This window comes from Gopherus flavomarginatus, chromosome 2 (genome assembly GCF_025201925.1).
Source record: "Gopherus flavomarginatus isolate rGopFla2 chromosome 2, rGopFla2.mat.asm, whole genome shotgun sequence".
Taxonomy (NCBI): Eukaryota; Metazoa; Chordata; order Testudines; family Testudinidae; genus Gopherus; species Gopherus flavomarginatus.
The window spans coordinates 67864913-67888115 of record NC_066618.1 but is presented as its reverse complement, the minus strand read 5'-3'; the positions used below and the strand labels follow the sequence as shown (position 1 = coordinate 67888115).

Here is a 23203-nt window from a genome sequence, read left to right as displayed (position 1 = left end):
TTCTTTTGTTATATAACCCTGCAGTGTTGCAAACCCAAACAGATTTTTTGTTTGTTATATTGAAATGAAGTTGACTTGTCCAGTTTCATTATTTGAGTGAAATACAAAAGTTAAAACCACAAAACTGGTGAAAGGTTAAGTACATCTTCAACTATTAATAATTGAAGGTGTAAGACATCAGTAAGGAATTTCATGTAACGTACAGTTTTTAACTTTGATAGTGTCCCATTAGAAGATAAGCCTTAATCTGCTACTATCACATTGCTTTTAAAAAACTTACGATTTGCACATGTACGGACTTAATGCAGCGTTTTCTTTCCTCCTGTTTGTAACTTCCCAAATTGGGTCTAAAGCGACTAGTTGTCCTAAAGCATTAATACTGACCACTAGATCCGACATAGTTGGATACTATCTAGTGAAACACCAAAAAATTTCTGTGAATAATTACAAAATTGGGAATATATAGACTCTAAAGCAAAAGCTTAATCAAAAATATATATTTTTGTGGCATTTGTTTCTTTTATTGACGCAAAGTGAGATATATCTATGTAGAATAATGTTTGATTTCTTAAAACGAAGTGGTGATTGTTACCACAGTGTCAGTATTAAATGCCTAAAGATCATGACCAGATTCGGCCCCATTGTGCATTTGACAAACATAATAAAATACAAGTATCAGAGGGGTAGCCATGTTAGTCTGTATCCACAAAAACAACGCAGAGTCCGATGGCACATTTAACAGATTTAGTGGATGAGGATGAAGAAGTGGGGTTTTTTACCCACAAAAGCTTATGCCCAAATAAACCTATTAGCCTTTCAGGTGCCACTGGACTCCTCGTTATAATAAAAGGCAATCTCTAGATTGTGTGTGTATTTTCCAGTCAGACTGGCCCAAAAAATTGAGTGAATCCCTTTTAAACTGTCAAAATTTAATGTTTAGCATTCATGCTACTAGATAGAGAAATCTGGTTATAGGGTATGAAAGAAACTTAAAATTGATTCCCTAATGCGTAAAACCTATTGCATATAAGAAAATGTGCAAAGATAGCACCAAATGCATTTTGACAACAAAATAAATACTCTATTGTAAGGCTATCACTCTTTCTTAGTTAATCCTTTTAGTGTCAAGGTTCCATAGTAGAAGAATTCTCAGGTTAGAGGTGGTCTTTCATTTCATGAGCTGCTGTGCATATCAGTGAGATAATAGCAAGATAGCAAATTTTAGTTATGTTCTGGAAAAAGGCTGTTATGAACTGATATTGGATGCCTTATCTTGAGTCATAATATCAGCTTAGACTAACAAACTTTCTATTATTGTCAGCACTAGAATTGTAACATAGCAGTGAAAGAGCAACTATAATTTCTCGCACTGGTTTGTGACTTGCAAACAGGTCAATAAAGGTTTTCAGTGGAGGTTTGGAGAGTGCATTGTTGCAAACAGTGCAATTTGAGCAATGCAGATTGTCGCTGAACTCAGTAGAATTTTTCGTATTCTCATTATGCACAATCTAATTGGTGTTCATGGTAACAAATGCTGCTACAGTTATGGTTACATCCAGAGTTGCCATTAAAATCCTGATTACACTTGCTCTCTTAGGAGGGCTCAACCTTTCATACGTGGTCTCAGCCCAAGGATAAACATCTAAAATCTCTTCCAGAACGTGTCTACAGTCTTAATATGCCATTTACTTATTTAGGCAGCCACTAAATCCAAAATAGCTCCCCTTCTGAAAAACGTCTAATCTTTGCAAGTGTCTTTGACAGTTTATGGTGGTTTTAAACTATACAAACCCTTTTCTAAAGATGTTTTCTCACTGTGTGAATTAAACCAGTTTAAATAAAACTAGAAAAACAAATACCTTCATGTGTCACCATAAGGACTCCATACATGGGTTGCTAGGAGGATTTGAACTCTGGACTATAAGACATCTCCCACTTGAATAAAGGAGTAACTATTTTTCTCTATATGAAACACACACTATTGGATGAATTGGCATGTGCTTTACCAGCAGATTAGTTATTTGCTAGGCAGCAGTAAGATGTTGGTGATACCAAATCCTGTATTTTGTTTTTGGATCTGGGAATGGGTGTGATGTATTAGTGGCTAGAGTTGTGGGTGAAGACTAGATAATACTGCTGTATTAGAGATGTGGATTCTCTTCCCAGCTCTTCCTAGAGTGGATTTGTGAAATCTCTCAGTTGACTTACTTATAAAATGAGTGATTCTGCACTAACAGTGCACTAACTAGCGTACTGTCTTGCTAAATATATTTCTGTGCACTTCAGTGCCCTTTTTAAAGGAGGGAAGGGCTGGTCAGTGGTTAGGGCACTGGCCTAGGACTTGGTTTACTTGGGTTCAAATCCTTGTTCCATCCCTGCTTGTGACCTTGGGAAAAATCACTTAACCTCTCTGCGTCATACTTCCCTTCTGTAAAATGACTTTAGTAACCTCACAGGGGTTAAGTATCAGAGGGGTAGCCGTGTTAGTCTGGATCTGAAAAAAGCAACAAAGAGTCCTGTGGCACCTTATAGACTAACAGATGTATTGGAGCATAAGCTTTCATGGGCGAATACCCACTTCGCCAGACGCATGTAAAGGAAATTTCCAGAGGCAGGTATAAATATGCAGGCCAGAATCAGTCTGGAGATAACAAGGTTAGTTCAATCAGGGAGGCTGAGGCCCTCTTCTAGCATTTGAGGTGTGAACACCAAGGGAGGAGAAACTGCTTTTGTAGTTGGCTAGCCATCTATTATATATGCCATCCATTCTAGTTGGCTAGCCATCCATTATATATGTCATCATGTGCCAGCAGTGTCCCTCTGCTATGTACATTGCCCAAACTGGACAGTCCCTACGTAAAAGGATAAAGGGACACAAGTCAAATATTAGGAATGGCAATATACAAAAACCTGTAGGAGAACACTTCAACTTCTCTTGACACACAATAGCAGATTTTAAGGTAACCATCCTACAGCAAAAAAACCTCAGGACCAGACTTCAAAGAGAAACTGCTGAACTTCAGTTCATTTGCAAATTTGACATCATCAGCTCAGGATTGAACAAAGATTGTGAATGGCTAGCCAACTACAAAAGCAGTTTCTCCTCCCTGATTGAACTAACCTTGTTATCTCCAGGCAGATTCTGGCCTGCATATTTATACCTGCCTCTGGAAATTTCCATTACATGCGTCTGAGGAAGTGGGTATTCACCCATGAAAGCTTATGCTCCTATACATCTGTTAGTCTGTAAGGTGCCACAGGACTCTTTGTTGCTTCTCACAGGGGTTGTGAGGATAAATAAATTAAAAGTTGTGAGATGCTGAAACGCTACAGTAATTGGGGTTGTATAAATACCTAAGACAGAAATAAAGAGCAATTTAAGAAAGTGCTCAGATACTGTGGTAATGGGTGGAAGTATATAACCTAAAATAGATGAAATAGCAATAGAAATGAGTTGAACTCATGGTTACCTGGTTGCCATCTCAGTGCACTAACCCTAGGATATGAAATTTGGTTAGGGAGCGTCTCCCCTTCTTGCAGAATGTTACTTGTACTTGCCTGCGCAGTAGAACGGGCAAGCCAGAAAAGCAGAAAGTTTTGGTATACTTGAGAACCCTGAACATATAGATAAATATGCATGTTGAATATTTTTGCTTTGAGATGCATTTTTAGAATTATTGTAATATATTGGCAATTATTGAATGGCTTGATAGTCAGTTGCTGGATAATTCAATGCATGTCCGCTACGTTAGCATGGGTGGGGTGCAATCTTAGACTTTAGGTCTAACAAGTTGTATAGTACTATATCCGTAATGTAAACTTAATTTTTCACTTTTAATATAGTGTAGCATGTGATACAAGGAAAAAGGTTTTAAGAATTGATCATTTTATGTTCGATAGCTTTTTTTGGCTTTGTAACCAATTATTGTTTATATCAAATGGCTATAAATCACATGATCTGCATGGTTCTGTGCACATAGGTTTTTCTTTTTTCAGTAAAACATAATTTTATTATAGCTTAATACAAAAAGTTAACTGAATTTGCGTATTAGTTGCTGAGTGAAATATTTGGGTTTCTGAGTTACTCATTGTAAGTAATGAATAGTTTTTGTAGTTTACAAATGCAGTATTGAGAGCTTACCAGCTGCTGTGTTAAATGGGTTAAATCGGTCAGAGCAGTTTTAATTTAATGTTAATTAATTTAAAATGGTATTTGCACACAACAGCTTGTCTACACAAGGGTGCGCTACATTGCTAACACTGATGGAGCTGAACTGGTGCTAGCAAGTGAGAAAGTTTTGTAGATAGCTTATGTAGGGTTCAGCCATGATTTCTGAAAGGGAACTAAACATGATATATTGTTCTGCTTGTCTACAGTTGCAGTCAAACCATTTCAGCACCAGTTCAGCTGCACCTTTTGTTAGTGATGGGTAGACTTTTTGGAAGAGACAGCCATGGGTGTAACAAGTCTTCTCTCTGCCTATACTAGCAAGAATATACTAGCATGACTTGTTTGTGTAGGGCCCTACTAAATTTACAGTCCACTTCAGTAAATTTCATGGTCATAGGACTTAAAAATCTGAAGTTTCACAGTTTCAGATATTTAAATCTGAAATTTCATGGTGGTGTAACTGTGGGGGTCCAGACCCAAATGGAGGTCATGAGGGAGTCACAAGGCTATTGTAGGGGGATGCTGTATTGCCAGCCTTATTTCTGCGCTGCTATTGGTGGCAGTGCTGCCTTCAGAGCTTCCTGCAGCTGGGGGAGGTTCCCGGAGGTGAATCTGACCTGGCCCCAAGGGCGGCCTGTGAAGCGGAAGAGGAAGTCTCATTTCTCCCCAACCTGGCGAGGACTGACAGCTACAGCTTGGTCCCCAGTCCAGTCCATCCCCAGCTCCAGGCCAGCACTCGGTTTGTCAACACAGCAACCCCTTATCATGGCACTCTGGGGTTTCGCCCACTTGTAAGGCTGGCCAGCCCTTCCCCCCCAGTCCTAAAAAATAGCTGAAAAGCCTGTAAATTCTGTCCTCCTGTTGAGTATATTCTCTAATCTCTCTCTTTCTTAAAGTGGTTATAGTCACTGTATAAAACTGGGGTAATTTCTCTTTTTAAAGAGCGAAATAGCCTGTCCTTTGAGCCATTGACCTGTATTCTGTTTTAATGGCAGGTGATTTTTTAATACATGAATACATTGTAATCGCTATAAATGTAAATAAGCTAATAACCTAAAAGCAAAACTTTGGCTCAATTTTGTTTTGGAATAGCCCACTGTTTAAATGTCTGAAAAAACACAAAAAATAAGAAACAAAACCCGAAAAACAAAAAACCCACAAGTGAATAGTATTCTGATTCTAAAAATCAACAGTATTTGCAAAAAAAATTTGTTTTGAAATAAGTGATCTGTATGTAATTTACCCTATAACGTTTATATGTAAACATTCAAATATTTACCTGACTGTGAATATGCTCACTTTAGCACAGAAATGTTTAGAACTCCAAACAGATTAAGTGATGTACCACCTTTTCCACAAAATGTTGTTAATGTTTATTAAATGCAATTGGTATTTTTCAAACTATTTTTTTATTGTTTTTTATTTGGGAAAAATGGTCAACTTAACGGATAACTCTCTTTTGCTAACCTGGCAAAAAAATTATTTAGTAAAACTGCATCATTCATAGAAGTTTTATACAGTATAAAGATGTTTACATAGTTAAGAGTCCATTTATCTTTTCCAAATTTGGGAAAAAAGTGGATTTGCAGCAGATACTGTGCTTGGGAAAGGACTTTGTATTTATTTGTGTGGTTGAAAATACTGGGATATCTTCTGCTTAAGGAGAGTTAATCTTTATGTTTTTAAATGATTCAGTGATTGGTACCAGTTGTAATAAGACAGTTGCATCCTTTGTTGGGTTGAGTACTGTAGTGACCTTTTGTGTGCGTGGGTTTTATAAGAAATATCATGAAAATTAAGTGCTAGCGATCAAACATGTTGTAACAAAGGGTACTAATTAAAGTCTCAGATCAGGCTTTTTAAAGAGCTCTGTGCTTGTTATATATAAAAGAATTTAATTGGAATTTCATGTTGCTGTTCCAAGGCATCCATTACTTATTACGCCAAATGTAACCTACAGTACAATGGACTATTAAGTATGAATGGAAGCATAGAAGGTTCACTTGCAACAAAGCATACTGGGGGAACAGAAGTTTTTACTTGCATTAATTCAAATCATAGAATAGAAATAGTAGGCAAAACTGTAGCCAGATGTTCTCTGCAGCAATAGGAGTGAGTGGGCTATGCCAAAATGTTGTAAACAAATGAAGTTCATGGTTATTAGGAAAATTCTTTTATGTAGATTAAGGCTAATGCAGTATTTAAATTTTGACTATATCTTGTACAACATTATTTAAACCAAAATAATCCAATATTTGTGAATAAATGTAAATTGGAATAGCATATGAAAAATATACTGTAAATAAGACAAATTACATTTTTCCAGGTATGCCTGAAGTTGGCCGGCATGAAATGTACTATGGAAATAATGTCAAGTATATAAAATGGTCACACAAACACTGATGGATCGTTTTGCATGAATGGTACTTCATGCACCTACAGCAGTTGGTTTGAATTTAATAAACTTGCTATTCACCCTCCTACAGGTACTGTTCAGGCATGCACAGATATCTCAAATGATTTTATTTGGAGAAAAGAAGTAAGTTTGTGTGTTTTTGTTGTTGTTTTGTTGTTGTTATTTTTTAAATGGCTGTCTGCCAGAGGGTTTTGTTTGTTAGAAGGAAATATCATTAATGATATTCTCCAAAATTGCAACAAAAACACACCTTTTTCAAGTGTGGCTTTCGTGCATAACATCTCTCAAATTAATGTAAGTTATTGTTACTCAAGCTGTTTTATTTAAACACAAATTTAAAATTGATCATTCTCTTTTGTAGTCTTCCAACACTTCCTGATTCCAGGCAGGGGTTCACTGTTGACACTAGAATGGATAGAAGACTTCAAGGGCTGCCTAGCTGTACAAATGCCATGGTGAAAGAGAGTCAGGAGAAATTTCCAAGAATGTAGAGTTCAAGGAGTCTGCCTGTGGCTGACTAGGGTGGGTGAGGTCAGGATTTTCTTGTCAGGAGGCATCAAGAAAGGAAATGGCGGAAGAGAACTGCTCTTTCTCAGAATGTGAGAATAACTATGGATGGGTGCTACCCCATCCTTGCTGCCTCCTTTTGTTCTTTTTTTCTCTCTTCCTGTCCAGTCTGGGAGTATTAATACTGCTAATTACTATTTGTAATGCTGCGGCACCTAGAAACCACAGTTAAGAATACTTGTGTCAGGTGCTATACAAACATAAATAAAACAATCCCCACTCCAAAGAATTCATATTCTTGTATAATGAAAGATACCGTAAAGGGAGAACATAGACAAAAGGAAAATATATGGGTGGAAGGATGAGATAATAAATTGAACCATTATGCATAGTAAACCATCTTAACTCACCACTTTCTTAGACTTTATCAGGTGGCGGTGCTTTGTAGGCAGCATGGCAGGTACTTGCTTTCCCCAAACTCTTCCTGGGCTAGGGTCACCCTGACTCTGTCTACCAAAGACCTTCCATGTGCTCCCCTCTCCCTTCCCAGGAAATGCCCTATCTCAGATCATATATCTTGTACCACTAGACAGTGTTCTGAAATGAACCTTGAAGTGTTCTGAAGTGTACCTGCTGCCCCTGTCTGGATCCATTAATTGATGGAATCCTGCAAAAGAAGAGTACTGTGAGGTAAAATATGCCTATTTAAAATATTTTTTTTAAAAACAAAATCTAGTCTTGGTTAGGTAGGGGTATATGTGTATGTGGTGGGGTTTTTTGATGTCAATGATACTAAATTGTTCCCACCCCTCATAACACAAACTATACTTCGAAGTCATTCTACGAGAGGAAAGGAAAAAGACTTTGGGCCACAATGTGAAATCCCCCAACGTACAAACTGAACTGTGTCCCCTTAACTCTCTAGCCTGGGGTGCTTTTTACGTGGCTTTACTGCCAGAACAGCCAACCCTGACCTGCTCATGCAGATTCACTCCCAGCTAAATACATGAGCACTCTGATGATCGCTCATCAGAGACCCTACAAATTCCTAGTCCTATATATTCCCTCAGAAATGTGTGTCTCTTGTACTGTCCAGCACGCTACTGAACAATGCAAGGTCATAGAAAGTCTGCCATTTCACCAAAGGAAAATGATAATGCACCAACCAGATTATCCCCTATGGAGTTTACTAGACACTTTAATCCAAACACACACTGGTTAAGACAAAACAATAAGTTTATTAACCTCCAAAAGTTAAGATTTTAATTGATTACAAGTGATAATGCATAAAAGTCAAGATTGGTTACAAAAGAAATAGGTATTAGCTTGCATATTACTCTTAACTTAGCAAGCAAAATATCCTTAAAAGCAAGGGTTTTGTCTCACCATATGTTGTTGTAAATTTCAAAGGCTGGGTCTCTGTTCAGCATGGGAACACTCCCCCTTAGTTCAGTTCTTTGAGAGTTGTTGATGTCATGAGCAGAGAGATGGGAAGAGGAGAGGTTGAAGTCAAGTGTTTTCCTCCCCCTTTTATAACTCAGTTTCTTATGCTAGAAATCTCTTTGTTGAGTCATGGTGACACATAGCCCATTGTAGATGTGAGGTTTAAAATGTTCCTGTGATGCTGTGTAAACTTCTTGTTTACATCTCCCTGTTGCTGAAGAATGGCCACTTATGCCAGTGATGATTCTTTAACACCTGCCTGGGGTGCCTAGTGTGTCTTTGTCTCTGAAAAAGTAGTTTGGACCTGCCCTTCTAACTCTGGAATGTGTTATGTACAATATTGATACACTTGTTTTACCAAGAAAATAATGGTCTTCAAGGAGGGTCCGTGTGGGTGCTTCATTTTAGGTGTCTTGGTGCCCTGTGCTTGTAATCAGAGATTTGTAGGAGCAGTGCCCTGATTGGCCACACAATGGCAGCCGTCTCACGCCGTTCCGAGCGGCTACCTAGCATGTGTAGCCAACTGACCTCCAGTTCCTTCTCTACAGCCCTGGGCTTGAGTCAGAGCGACAGCAGCCCCCTTCAACTCTGTAGATAGTCCATATTCCTTCCTTTTCTTGTATCCCCTCTATTCTAGTTAACTTTAGTTAACATTACTTTTAATTTCTTCCATATTAAAAATAAAATAAAAAAATTTTAGGGTAGTTTTCCCCTTCCGCCAATGACTGCTTATAAATAGGCTACCCTGTTCTTCTCCAGAGCTGGACCTTCCTCGGGCATACCTGATTCCCCAGATTTAAACGCTGCCTGATCTGCTGGCTATTGATACCTGTTTCAGACAGCCACACTCAGTGCATCCACTGTCTCGGAGAGACTCATATTCCTCAAAAGTGTCCTAATTGTAAAAATCTGACTGCGAAGACACTAAAGGTCAGGGACCTCCAACTTAAATTACTCATGGTGGAGAAATCCCTCAGGCCAGCCTCCGATCCAGGATGCCTCCTGACCAACGGTTGCCAGCAGCAGCCTCAGACAAGGGCTCCACTACCAAGACTGCTTCCAAGCAGGGCCGGCTCCAGGCATCAGCATATCAAGCAGGTGCTTGGGGTGGCAATTCGGGAGTGGGGCGGCACTTTCAAGGATTCGGCATCAATTCGCCGGAGGGTCCCTCACTCCCGCTTAGAGTGAAGGATCTCCTGCTGAATTGCCGCAGATCGTGATTGTGGCTTTTTTTTTTTTTTTTTTTTTTTTTTTGGCTGCTTGGGGCGGCAAAACCCCTGGAGCTGGCCCTGCTTCTAAGGACCCTGTCCCTAAAAAGATGACCAAACACCAGTCTCAGTCATCGTGATCTGAAGCCAAGCTCCCTAGCTCAGCACCAACTGTGCCGAAGAACGTCTTGGCACCGATCATGGTAATAGCACCACTTTCTGCACATACGCAGCTAAGCAGACAGTTGACAGTTCTGATCCTCTCCTCTCAGATTGCACTGCCATCTCCAGCACCGAGCTTCCCAGTACTGCAACTTTTCACTAGAAAGGCAGACCTGGCAGTTTCTTCTATGCCAGGGACCACCCTATTCAATACGGACGGTACCCCAGCGAGGCCTAGACTGAGATTGATCATCACCTCAGGAGCCTCAGCGCCGCCTCTTTCCAGTAGTAGTGATGATGATGATGATGAGGACAGCGACCCAGAACTGTACACCCCTCGCATCACCAGCGAGTGGTAGAGACACAAGCTTGGCAGCCCGAGTCCTGGCTGCCACCTCCTATGGCATGGGGATAGGTGGATAGCATGTGTAAATACTTCTTATAACATCACAAAATTATGTTATGAAACTCATTACCTCAAAATATTAAGCTTTAGCAGGATTTAAAGAAGAGTTTGAACACTTCACTGGGTTATGAGAACATCCAGAGTTACATTGGTAACATTAAAATAAAGAGGAAAATATGTTTTTGGAAGATACCAATTTTCATGCTTCAGGAGATAAGATAACTTCTAACTGAGGGGAGTTAGGAAGAAGCTTTCCATAGAGGCAGGCCAGTGTATAATTCCCCATGGGATGGTTTCTTACCTTTTTCTTCTGAAGCATCTGGTATTGGCTGCTACTGGAGGTAGGATACTGGACAATTATGGACTACTAGTTTGATCCAGTAAGAGAATGAGCAGTATGCAATATAGGAACTAGGAGGATTCAGTCCTGTGGGTCTGCAGTCTGGTTACATGAACTTTGAGGGCTTAGGAGCCCTATTAGTTATTCAGGGGAGAACTAGGAACCCACAACAAATTTTAAACTGCAAAGAATACCTACTGACTTCTGAAGAAAAAAATTGGGTTAATAGTATAGTTATTACAGTAGTCTCCTTTTAATAAAGTTGTGGACTTCCTACTTATTTTCATTGGATAGCTTGGGCTGCTTATTCAAGCGTATCCTGTAGAATGAATAATTAGATATCTTATTTCCCTCTTCATGTGATTCTGGAAATAAGTTGTCTTTTTGCCTCACTAAAATGTAGATACATAGTGTCGGTCTCCAGGAGGAGGAGTTTTTAGGATACTGAAATACAGAACTGTGTAGCCAGCTTATTGACTCTTAATTCTTTAATTGCAAGAAGGTTATTTGTACTTTCATAGATACACTGGAGATAATCTATTCAGTATATTAAAGTTAACCATAAGAGTTTATCAGCTCTATTTTAGGATTTTATATAGCTCCAATTTATAATAATATCCAAGAGTTGCCAAGGTAAATTTACATTGATGACACAGCAAGGTTCCTAGTGAACTTTATGGTGCCTTCTATCTTTTCTGATTATAGAAAGCTCTACTTTAGGCAGTGTTTTTTGTTCCCTCTGAAACGTCTTGATTATAAATTTAGGGTTGACTTCCTTGCGGGATTAAGCAGTAGAAGAAGCTGGGATACAAAGGATAAAATTCCTTTCCATACCTCTCAAATATAATAGCAGGGGAAGTAAAAAATACTCCACAATCTTTTTTCAGTGACATTTTCCTCAAAGTTTAACTAGTGTACAGTAAATATCTTCCTCTTTAAGATTTTGTTTAAGATTATCGGACAGACTACGGTTTCTAGACTCTCTGCCTTTTAATATTTGAGTACCACAAAGCAGCCTTATGTTTTACTCAGTTTTGGAACATGACTCTTTATCCTTATTAAGGCCTGGTCTACACTAGGAACTTCAGTATGGCTACGCCTCTCAGGAGTATGAAAAGTTGACACAGCAATACCAACCTAATCTACGGTGTAGACCAGCACTAGGTCAGTAGAAGAATTCTTCCATCTACCTAGCTGCCGTTTCTCGGGGAAATGGTGTACCTATGTTGATGGGAGAAGCCCTTCTGTTGGCATTAGTAGAGTCTACACTGAAGTGCTACAGGAATGTAGCTGCACTGTGTTAACTATAGACAAGCCTGAAGTAATTCGTACCATTTTAAAAGCTACACCAGACTTAGTGTTCAGTGTTTCCCCTTTTAAAACTTTTCTTTTGGCCAAAGCCCAAACCAGCTGATTAGTTGGGTTCTCTTCTCTCTTCTGCCACTGACTCTTTGTAACTTTGGGTAAGTCACTAAGTTATATGTTTCAGTTCCTTTATTTATAAAATGGAGACAATGTTTCCTCTCAGGAATTACTTTGAGATGCTCGAACTCCAATATCATCTTTTATGTGCTGATACCTTCTTGAATTCCTCACACTTAGGTTTTTGGACTGGATCTTGTCATGACGATGGCCTTAGTAGCACCAATAGGCCTTATGGCTTTGATAGAGCACAGACCTCAGTCTCGTATTATTGAGTCTTTGTAGCTTTCAGCACTGTTGATCACAAGTCACTGCTGAATCACTTACATAGCCTAGTAGAAATACAACATTTCTTTCTTCTTTAACAGGGCCCAGAGGCTGGTTACTGGCAACTCCTTCTCTTCCCAATGTTTCTTTTATATATAAGTCTGGTGGGGATCTGTCCTGTTCTCTGTATCCATATCAGTAAATTCGGAGAGCCTGCCTGCTGATTTTTTTTTTTTTTTTGAAGCACCCCTAGGCACTTTGTTGTTGGCACCCCACTGTATCTTTCCTTTACAACAAACTTTATAGAAAATATAAATAAGTTGCAGTGCCTATAGGAGAGAAGTTTCTGGATGAAGAATGCTGAAACAACTGAAGTAATATGGATGTGATATTGGTGGGTACTTGCCTTTCCTTCTGTGAGAAACATCTGTCCTCTTATTCCTCCTTCAGCTTAGTAGGAAGCTGTCCTTTTGTGACAAGGAAATAACTACAATGATACATATTTTTATCACCTCCAGGCTAGATTACTGTTGTTCACTATGTCTAGGATTGAAAGTGGAAGCAAAAGCTCCAGCTTCTGCAGAACTTGGTGGTCTGCTCCTTAGCAGAATGACCTGCCAAGAACACGTGGCACCGGTTCTATGTGCTCTCCAGAGGCTCCCAATTTCTTCATGGTACCAAATCCAGGTTTTGGTCATAATCTACAAAACTAGCAGTTCTCAGCCTAGCTGTATTATAGACTGCTTCTTCATCCATGACCTGAGCCAGAGGTTTAAGGAGCCATGAAAAAATTGGATTAAAATTTTACTTTTTTATTAAAAATATTTTTGGAAGATTTGGTACTTGAGCATCCTAGTATACTTTTAAAACTAGAATTCCTTAATAGCAACTGTGACAGTTTGGAGAATATGTCTGTCAATGTATGAATTCCTTTTTGGTTTATGAATAACATTTGTGGTTGGAACTTTCAGTGTGAATTGGAACATGCATTTTGTAGGAGGAGCAGATTGTGTCTGGAAAGTAGGGGTATCAGCCATGAATGGTTATATCCTGGTGGAACTGTGGGGTTCCTACTAGCAGAGCTATTGACTTTCTGCCCCACAAGTTGAGGGGAGGGGGAAGATTTGGAGCGTGGAACATCCTGAGTGGACAACAGAGTTGTTGGTTTTCTTTTAAGTGTCAAACTGCTTTTATAAATGACATTCTTAAGCAAAGGGACGAATCTAACACTAGAAACAGGTGACAAAGCTAGAAGAGGATGGGGAGGAGATGCTCTGGTTTACCCCAAAGACACTGTCCAAGGACTAAGGAGTCGGATGGCCATGGAGGTGGGAGGGGGAAGGTTGTGTTCAGATGTTTGTTTTGTCTGGATCTGTAAAGATCCTGTACTATCAGAGTCAGGTGTTCCTTGGCAAAGTTCCTTTGCAAAGTCTTTGTTCCTGAAGAGTTACGCTGTAAACCAGAGTGCCCATTGAATGGGAAATTTTGGAGGACTGTGCATCAGCGACTGGGGCGATTTGGAGAGTCTTGGCACTGATACTGGAATTTAGGGTGATTGAATTGCAAAGTCCCACATCCAGACAGGGATTTGCACCCAGTGCGTGCCCTAGAGCTTCAGAGCTGGAGATAGTGTCTGGGCTCTGCTCAGAACCAGCTGGCTTGGATGCTAATGGGATCCTAAAGGTGGGTCAGATTTAATATAATCTAGCCACAGTCCATTAGGGGGACGTGGCCAGGGCAATGACAAAGCATGTATCTATTAGACATTATACACATTTTTGGAATTTTTGCCCTTTTTTGCATTTTTTTAAGAAGCCTTGTCTTTTTTCCCTTCCCCTTCATTCCCAAGATAATATCCATTTCCTCCCTAAATTTACCCCTTCAATTTTGTTTGTTTGGATAAAACATTTTATTGAATAAGATATAGTTATCTGTTATACAGACCTGTAATTCACTTGTAACTTTATGTGGGGGGATTGCTTAGAAGTGCTTTATTTTATATCAACATACTGCGGGTGCCTGATCATAAGTCCCTCCTCCTTTTCACAAGTGTTAAGTAATGACAGATTTCTCCTGTCTCTGGATTCTTCTACCTGCTGTGCCAAAGGAATATTCTAGATAAAAGAATATGCTTTCTGACATGTTACAAGCACTTTTGGAGGAAGTTTTAACATTAGTTTGATACAGCTTGTTTGCTGATTTTTGCATTGGAGTCATAGAAGTGTAGGACTGGAAGGGACGACAGTAGGTCATCTAGTTCTATTCCAGTTCCCTGCACTGAAGGCAGGACTACGTAATAACTAGACTGTTTCTGACAATTTTTTACCCCCTTCCTTGTAACAAGGTACCTTTTACAGGTACTGAAAAGTGTTATCATATCCCTCCTCAGTCTTCTCTTCCCCAGACATAACAAACCCAAGTTTTTTCATTCTTTCCTCAAAGATTTTCTAGAGCTTTAATCATTTTTGTTGCTCTCCTCTGGACTTTCTCCAGTGTGTCCACATCTCTCCTTAAATGTGGCGTCCAGAACTGGATGCAATACTCCAGTTGAGGCCTTATTGTAGAGTGGAAGAATTACTTCCCATGTATTGTTTACAACATTCCTGCTGGTACATCCCAGAGTATTTGCTTTTTTAGCAACAGTGTTACACTGTTGACTCATATTTAACTTGTGATCCAGGATGACCCTCCAGATCCCTTTCTGCAATACTCCTTCCCGGGCAATCATTTCCCATTTTGTATTTGTATAATTGATTGTTCCTTCCAAAGTGAAGTACTTTGCGTTTTGTCCTTATTGAATTTCATCCTGCTTTCTTCAGATCATTTTCCAGTTTGAATTGTAATCCTATCCTCCAAAGCACTTGCAACCTCTGCCAATTTAGTATAGTCTGCAAACTTTAGGTGTAAACTCTATGCCATTATTTAAATAATTGATGAAGATATTGAACAGAACTGGACCCAGGACTGATCCCTGTGTGACCCCACTCTATATGCCCTTCCAGTTTGACTGTGAACCATTGATAATTACTCTATGGAATGATTTTCCAACCAGTTATGCACCTATCTTATAGTAGGCTACATTTCCCTAGTTTGTTTATGAGAAGGTCATGTGAAACTATATTTAAAAACCTTACTATAACCAAGATATACCACATCTAATGCTTCTCCCTTATCCACAAGGCTTGTTACCCTGTCAAAGAAGCTATTAGGTTGGTTTGACGTGATTTGTTCTTGACAAATCTGTGTTGAGGGTTCTGTATCACCTTATTATCTTCCAGATGTTTGCAAATAGATTGCTTAATTATTTGCTCCATTATCTTTCCCAGTAAGCTGATTGGTTTGTAATTCCCTGGGTTGTCCTTATTCCCCCTTTTAAAGATTGGCATTAGTTTTCCCTCTTTCAGGCCTCTGGAATCTCTCCGGTCTTCCAACCCTCAAACAATGAAGTTAAATGCTAATGGCTCAGATATTTCCTCAGTCAGTTCCTTGAGTATTCTAGGATGTATTTATTCAAGCCCTGCTGACTTGAAGACATCTAACTTCTCTAAGTAATATTTAATTTGTTCTTTCACTATATTAGCCTCAAGTCCTACCCCATTTACACTGGTATTCTCTGTTTTAGGGGTCGATGCTTTTTTTGTTTGTTTTGCTGAAAACTGAAACAAAAAAAGACATTTAGCACTTCTACCCATTTACACATTTTCTGTTGTTGTCTTGTCCTTGATCTTCCTCTTGCTTCAAATGTATTTGTAGAATGCTTTGTTATCCTTTATATCTCTAGTTTAATCTCATTTTGTGCCTTGAGTTTCAGATCTGAAAGATTGAACATCTCCTGGTTAAGACAGGGTGGTGTCTTGCCATAGTTCCTATTTTTCCTATGGGTGGGATAGCCTCATGTTTGAGGGTTTAGCCATATGTTTAAGGGTTTTTGTTGCTCTCTCATAATGTTTGCTCTTATATCAGCCATATAACTTTTATTAGCCATACTAGCCAGGATTATCTTTGTTTTGTGCAATGTTTAAGGTACATGGAACCAGTGCAAAGGCCTACTACTGGAATGACCTTGCACATTACCAGAAGAATATGAGTTAGTCTGCTGAACTTACGCAGCTGTAGAACTCATTTTAAATAAGAGAACTGTAATATTTTTGTAGTGTATGCATGGCAAGAAGTGTGTTTCACTTCAGGAAGTTGAAGATACTTTAACAAAACAAAACCCCTCATCCTACCTACAGACCATCTTCCTTTAGTGAAATGCCAGTGTCTGATAAAGGGTAGACGTACAATAGTTTCAGCTCTGGCAGTAGTCAGTACAACTTAAAAAAAAAAAATTGGGCCCTTGACAACAAAAACAGATTTTTCTGGACAAAGGTGTCACTGGCCTGAAAATTATGTGGTGGATTTAAACTAGGATGGAGGTCTACATACCTTACGTAGTGTGGTGTGCTCTCTTAATGGAATGGAAACTGTAACTATATTGCACTGTTTTTCCACTATTCATGTTTTCCTTTTATTCATGTCCGCATATATTCCCCATAGATTTCAGAGCAAGAAGACACATTTAGGATCCTCTATTCTGGTCTTTGCACAAGTACAGGCAGTTTTATGTAATGGAATGTCTCTGACATTCATGCCTTCTCATTATGAAAATCCCATGAGTATTATATTTGTAAACTATATAACAGAATTTTTTTAACTTGTGTTCTTACTAGAGGCTTATTTCATAAATGTATTGTTTGCCACCGACGTCTTCTTTTCTATTAAACCTGATTTTTTTTCTGTTATATGTTATGGCTAAGCATTTCAAACCATTAATTGTATTGTTTAAAAAAGACCAAAGTGAGGTGTGTTTCTAGGTGTTAATATGTCTGCTTTCCACATCTGTTTTGAAAATATGAGAGTTATATTTGGAGTGATGTTGAATAAAATATTACTGACAGTTTGGTATTTTGAGATGTAATCTGGGCCATCAGGATTACTATATTTAGTACTGTGCAAGGTAACAGTCCTAAAATGGTTGTGGGGTTGAGGGGAGAAATCTTGCTAAGGAATCTAGGACTTATAAGATCAAGATCAAAAGATGTGGAGGGCAGTTATCTTGCTCCATTTCATGTAATAACAAAAGACCCTCTAAAATGCCCAAATTCTCATTATGGAATGGTTTCCATCCTGCAGATTCATAGACATGTTTAACTTTACTCACCTGAGGAGTCCCTTCAATTCAATGGTGCTGTTCATGTGGGCAGAGTTAAACTTGTGCAATAAACTGTTTTCAGGATGGCATCTAGGATGGGAATATTCGATGAACTGTACTCGCACTATGTAAAAGCCTGATCAGATAGGGCTGCCAAAATGGTAGCAATATTACAGAATGTGCAGGGAACATAAAGGTGAAAATGCATTGGCAGAAAGTGTTAACATAAGCCATTTTAAGAAAACAATCTGACTTATTTGGAATTCTGAAAAAATTGAATCAGAGAATTCTTTTTGAGGGTTAGTCCTTCCAGAAGTTAACAGGTGCACAAAGCTGTTATCTTTCTGAAGTTCCAAAATACTGAGAGAGAGATGTGAAAACCCTCCTGGCTGTGCAGACATGTAAGAATGAGTAAATAAGGAACCAATGCAGAAGCTATGCCAAGAAACTATGTGGAGTCTGTTTATAGCTCTTGGCCTTTAGGAGTTATATAAGCTCTATAGCAAAGTGTAAAATTAAAGTCTTTTTCCTTGTAAAGAAAGTTATACTTTCTGGAATTATGTGATTTGTATCCTGGGCAAACAGGACTAATATTTTTTCTATAACCTGAGTGGGGGATGAAAATTCTGTAGCTTGCTAAATTAAGTATATGTAATATATCGGAAGGACAGAACTGGTTGTACTAGGGGGGAGAGGTGGCACAATATGTGAAAGAAAATGTAGAATCAAGTGAAGTAAGAATCTTAAATGAATTCACTTGTTCCATAGAATCTCTTTGGATAGTAATTCCATAGTGTACTTAGATTTCCAGAAAGTCTTTAACAAGGTCCCTCACCAAAGACTCTTATGTAAATTAAGTTGTTATGGGATAAGAGGGAAGATCCTTTTATGGATTGAGAACTGGCAAAAAGACAGGGAACAAAGGGTAGGAATAAATGGTAAGTTTTCGGAATGGAGAGAAGTAACTAGTGCTATTCCCCAAGGGTCAGTCCTACAACCAATCCCATTCAACTTATTCATAAATGATCTAGAGAAAGAGGTGGCAAAGTTTGCAGATGATACTAAACTGCTCAAGATAGTTAAGACCAAAGCAGACTGTGAAGAACTTCAAAAAGGTCTCACAAAACTAAGTGATTGGGCAACAAGATGTCAAATGAAATTTAATGTGGATAAATGTAAAGTAATGCACATTGGAAAAAAATAACCCCAACTATATATTCAATATGATGGGGGCTAATTTAGCCACAACTAATCAGGAAAGAGATCTTGGAATCATCGTGGATAGTCTCTGAAGACATCCACACAGTGTGCGGTGGCAGTCAAAAATGCAAACAGGATGTTAGGAATCATTAAAAAAGGGATAGAGAATAAGACTATCTTATTGTCCTTATATAAATCCATGGTATTCCCACATCTTGAATACTGTGTACAGATGTGGTGGTCTCATCTCAAAAAAGATATACTGGCATTAGAAAAGGTTCAGAGAAGGGCAGCTAAAATTATAAGGGGTTTGGTATGGGTCCCATATGAGAAAAGATTAGAGATAGGACTTTTCATCTTGAAAAAGAGGAGAGTAGGGGTGGGTTATGATAGAGGTATATAAAATCATGAGTGGTATGGAGAAAGTGAATAATGAAAAGTTATTTACTTGTTCCCGTAATATAAGAACTAAGGGCCACCAAACGAAATTAATGGGCAGCAGTTTTAAAACTTATAAAAGGAAGAAGTTCTTCACACAGCGCACAGTCAACCTGTGGGACTCCTTGCCTGAGGAGGTTGTGAAGGCTAGGACTATAACAATGTTTAAAAGAGAACTAGATAAATTCATGGAGGTTAAGTCCATTAATGGCTATTAGCCAGGATGGGTAGGAAATGGTGTCCCTAGCCTCTCTTCATCAGAGGGTGGAGATGGATGGCAGGAGAGAGATCACTTGATCGTTATCTGTTCGGTTCACTCCCTCTGGGATACTTGGCATTGGTCACTGTCGGCAGACAGGATACTGGGCTGGATGGACCTTTGGTCTGACCCAGTTTGGCCATTCTTATGTTCCTCTTTTCTGAGATACCAAGTGTAGAGGAAAAACAAGGACTCTGTATGGGTTAAATCTAAAATGATTTTTACACTATTTTCTCTAACTGTCAAATTAATAAAAAGTTTTAAAATGAATCTGTTTTACCTTTTGGATGTATGTTTTTAAAGATGTAAGAAAATAGGCTCTTCTCTTTGCTAATAGTGAGTCTATTTGCCTGTTCTTAATTTGAAAGTGATACCTGATGATAAGGTAATAACTGTTCTTTGGGCTGAATGCCAAGCTCATAGACTTTACAGCCAGAAGAGACCATCCCGATCATCTAATCTGACAACCTACACATTTCAGGCCACAGAGCCTCACCCATCCACTCCTGTAGTTAGGCCCATAACTTCTGATTCAGTTACTGAAGTTCTTCTTCGAGTGATTGCTCATGTGTATTCCACAATAGGTGTGCATGCTCGCCATGTGCACCGGTGCCAGAAGTTTTTCCCCTAGCAGTACCTATAGGTGGGAGCCCCCCCCCAGCGACCCCTAGGGTGCCATCTGCCTGGTGCGGTATAAGGGGAGGTGCATGCTCCCCACACCCTCAGTTCCTCCTTGCTGCCAGTGAAGGTGCGTTGGAACTGCTCTGCTCCAGCTTTGCTGTAGCTTGTCCCCAGAACTGTTTGTTCATTCAGCGTTAGTAACTGTAGTTAGTTAGCTGTTTTAGTTAGTCAGTGAACCCGAGTTGGGGCATGCCCCGTGTCCCGGGGTTTAAGTCGTGCGGCTCTTGTAGGCGTTCTATGCCAAGAAGTGACCCGCACGCAGACTGTCTGTGCTGTTTGGGAGATACCCATATCAGCTAAAGGTGCAAGATTTGTAAGTCGTTTAAGCCTCGGACCAAAAGAGAGAGACACATTAGGCTCCAGGCCATCCTGATGAAGTTGGCGCTGACCTCGACCCTGGCGCGCTGCTCCGAACCAGTACCTGGCACCGCGGCATCGGTACACAGTGATCCTCCGGTATCATTGACCAGTTGGCACCGCTTTCCATCTTCAGGACACACCAAGAGGGCGAAGACGACGCCCTCTTCACAGCAGCACTGAGGGAAATCTGGGACAGAGGGCTAGGCTCATGTTGGGCAGTCCTCGGTCCCCACCACGCCCCAAGCCTCCAACTCAAGTTCAGTGGAGAAGTCTGGCCCCTTCGGAACCGGCCTCTCCAGATGTCTAGATGCCTTCCATGCCTGAAACCCTCCAGGGCCGGGACGTCATGTCTGTGCTGGTGCCCGGAGCACTGTCAATGTCAGCCTTGTGCTCCATAGGCAAGCTGCCATGTTAGCCCAAAACAGTTTTACTGTGGTTTACACAGATCAGAAGATGGGCTGTCTGCAGATCCCACCCCGTTCCACATCTATCATTTATTAAGACAGAGGCAGAATAAGATGTAACACACAAATGTTTATTATGTCACTAGTCAGTAAACTAGACAAGGACCCCTTCAGACAATAAAGAACATAAGCAAGACACACTCAGTTGTTAAGTTACCAGAGCGTGAAGCTCAGAGCCCTTAAACCCCTATAATCTATGGATGTAAAACGGGAAAACCACAATGGGTATTACAGTACCATACGCTGAAGACAGGGACACAATGACAAAAACTCAGGATACTGAAAGGGATAGCGGTGAAAATCAGGGGTGCTGGACACCAAACAGGATCTCAGGAACTGGGCAGGTCTTCTCCCCCTTGGGCAGATCTTCTCCCTTAGATAGGTCTTCAGTGCTTGCCCACACAGTCTCTGCTTGACCCTGCAGTCCAGTGCAAGTATGTGCTCACTAGTGGTGTGTATCAGTTGAGTGCAAGTATGTTAATAGGGACCAAGAATCCAAAATCCTATGAGTCCTAGTCCCTCTGGGGCTCCTCGCAGCTAGCTGAACTGTGTGGGACTCTGTCTGCCACTCAGATGGACAATCCTGAATGACAGGCCTGCCACTCACTAAATAATCTGCAGTTGCTAGGCAGATTATGGCTGTCACGTGACTCGAACTGCCCTAACCTTTCCCCTTCTTGATTTGAAAATGGCTGAAAGGGCACTAAATCATCTGAGGAGAAGGATATCCAAGATGGAGGCTTAGTTGTCCTTTTACAAATCCAAGGTGGACATTACATAAAACAGGTCAGAAATAGATTTTACCCAACAGCCGCTGGGATCTCCACAGTCGCCTCCAGCCTGGTACAGGTCTCAGTTGAGGAAATGTTCCTGATGCCGATCACTGCCCAGCGACCACTCAGGGTAGAGTTCAGGTGGATTGCCTTCGATGCCAACCAGACTGGGTTCCGTCTGGCTGGGACTTACGGCACCCCTCATCCTCAAGAAGCGAATATTGATTGGACCGCGGCGGGTGTCGCCGTCGGTCCTCGTTTCGGAGAGGGTACCGCAGACAGTCATGGCACGGTCGTTGACGCCGTTCCTGATCAGACTCTCACTTCAAGTCTCCGCCAAGCCACCACAGCCCTGGGCATTGATTGCTGGTGTCTCACTGTCGCGGGTCTGCCTGTCAAGGCCATTCGCGGAGCAGCTATTTCCGTCGGTACTGGTCCTCCACGTCGAAATCGCGGTCTCGTGGCTGTTGTAGATCCTGGCACCTCCGCTCCTCCTGGTCGACAGACAGTAGTGAATCTTATGCCAGCCTGGTCTCCCTTCGCAGGCATCCTTTGATGGGCCAGGCCAGCCAACCTATACAGTCGTCCCTGCTGGTGCCACAGCAGGTGCAGTGGCATCGAGCGTTGTGGCTGGCCAAATGGTACCATTGGGCACCGTGGCCTCTGGCGCAGCCCCTGGTGGGAGTTTGCTTGGTGGTTGGAGCTTCGGAAGCCTCTCTCTCCAGACCTCCCAGAAAGGAGTCGGTGGGACATACATCCTCAGCACCATGCCCGGAGTCCGACCAGGTGGTGGATCCCCCAGTGCTGGCCAACACGCAGAGCACCGCACTGGCCTCTTCACCCTGCCCGGAGGAGGCAGTTGCAGTCCCGTCCCCTCCGTCCCGCAGGAGGACTTTAGGGCCCACCAAGTACTCTTAGAGGGTGGCAGCAAGCCTACATCTCCAGGCAGAGGAGATGGAGGAGCCCTTGAACTCCCTGTTTAACATGTCATCCCCATTGGCACCGGATAGGGTGGCCTTGCCCCTCCATGAAGGGGTGGCTAAGATTTCAAATGCCTTGCGGCAAACACCGGCCTTGTTGTCTTCATCTCTAAAATGACAGAACGCAAGTACTTTGTATCCACTAAGGGGTGTGAGTGCTTGTCTACCCACCTGGCGCCCAACTCCTTGGTGGTCGAGTCGGTCAACCATAGGGAACAGCAGGGTCAGCCAGCCCCGACTCCCAAGAACAAAGACTCTCGGAGACTGGACTCTTTTGGAAGGAACATTTATTCATCTTCGAGCTTCCAGTTATGAATTGCGAACCATCAGGCTCTCCTGGGCCAGTACAAATTCAGTCTGTGGGACTCCTTGCCTAAGTTTGAGGACTCCTCCAGCAGCACGATAGGAAGGAGTTTAAGGCGCTTGTGGAGGAAGGGGCAGCAGCCGCTAAGGCGTCCCTGCAGGCGGCCTCAGATGCTGCGGACACAGCTGCATGATCAGTGGCCTCCGCA

General features: G+C 41.0%; 1 protein-coding gene across 3 annotated transcripts in view; it reads left to right on the top strand.

Annotated features, from left to right (window-relative positions):
- Nucleotides 1-23203, top strand: part of ANKRD28 (ankyrin repeat domain 28) — a 231056-nt gene that overhangs the window by 75476 nt on the left and 132377 nt on the right. The gene's annotated exons all lie outside the window — the stretch shown is intronic.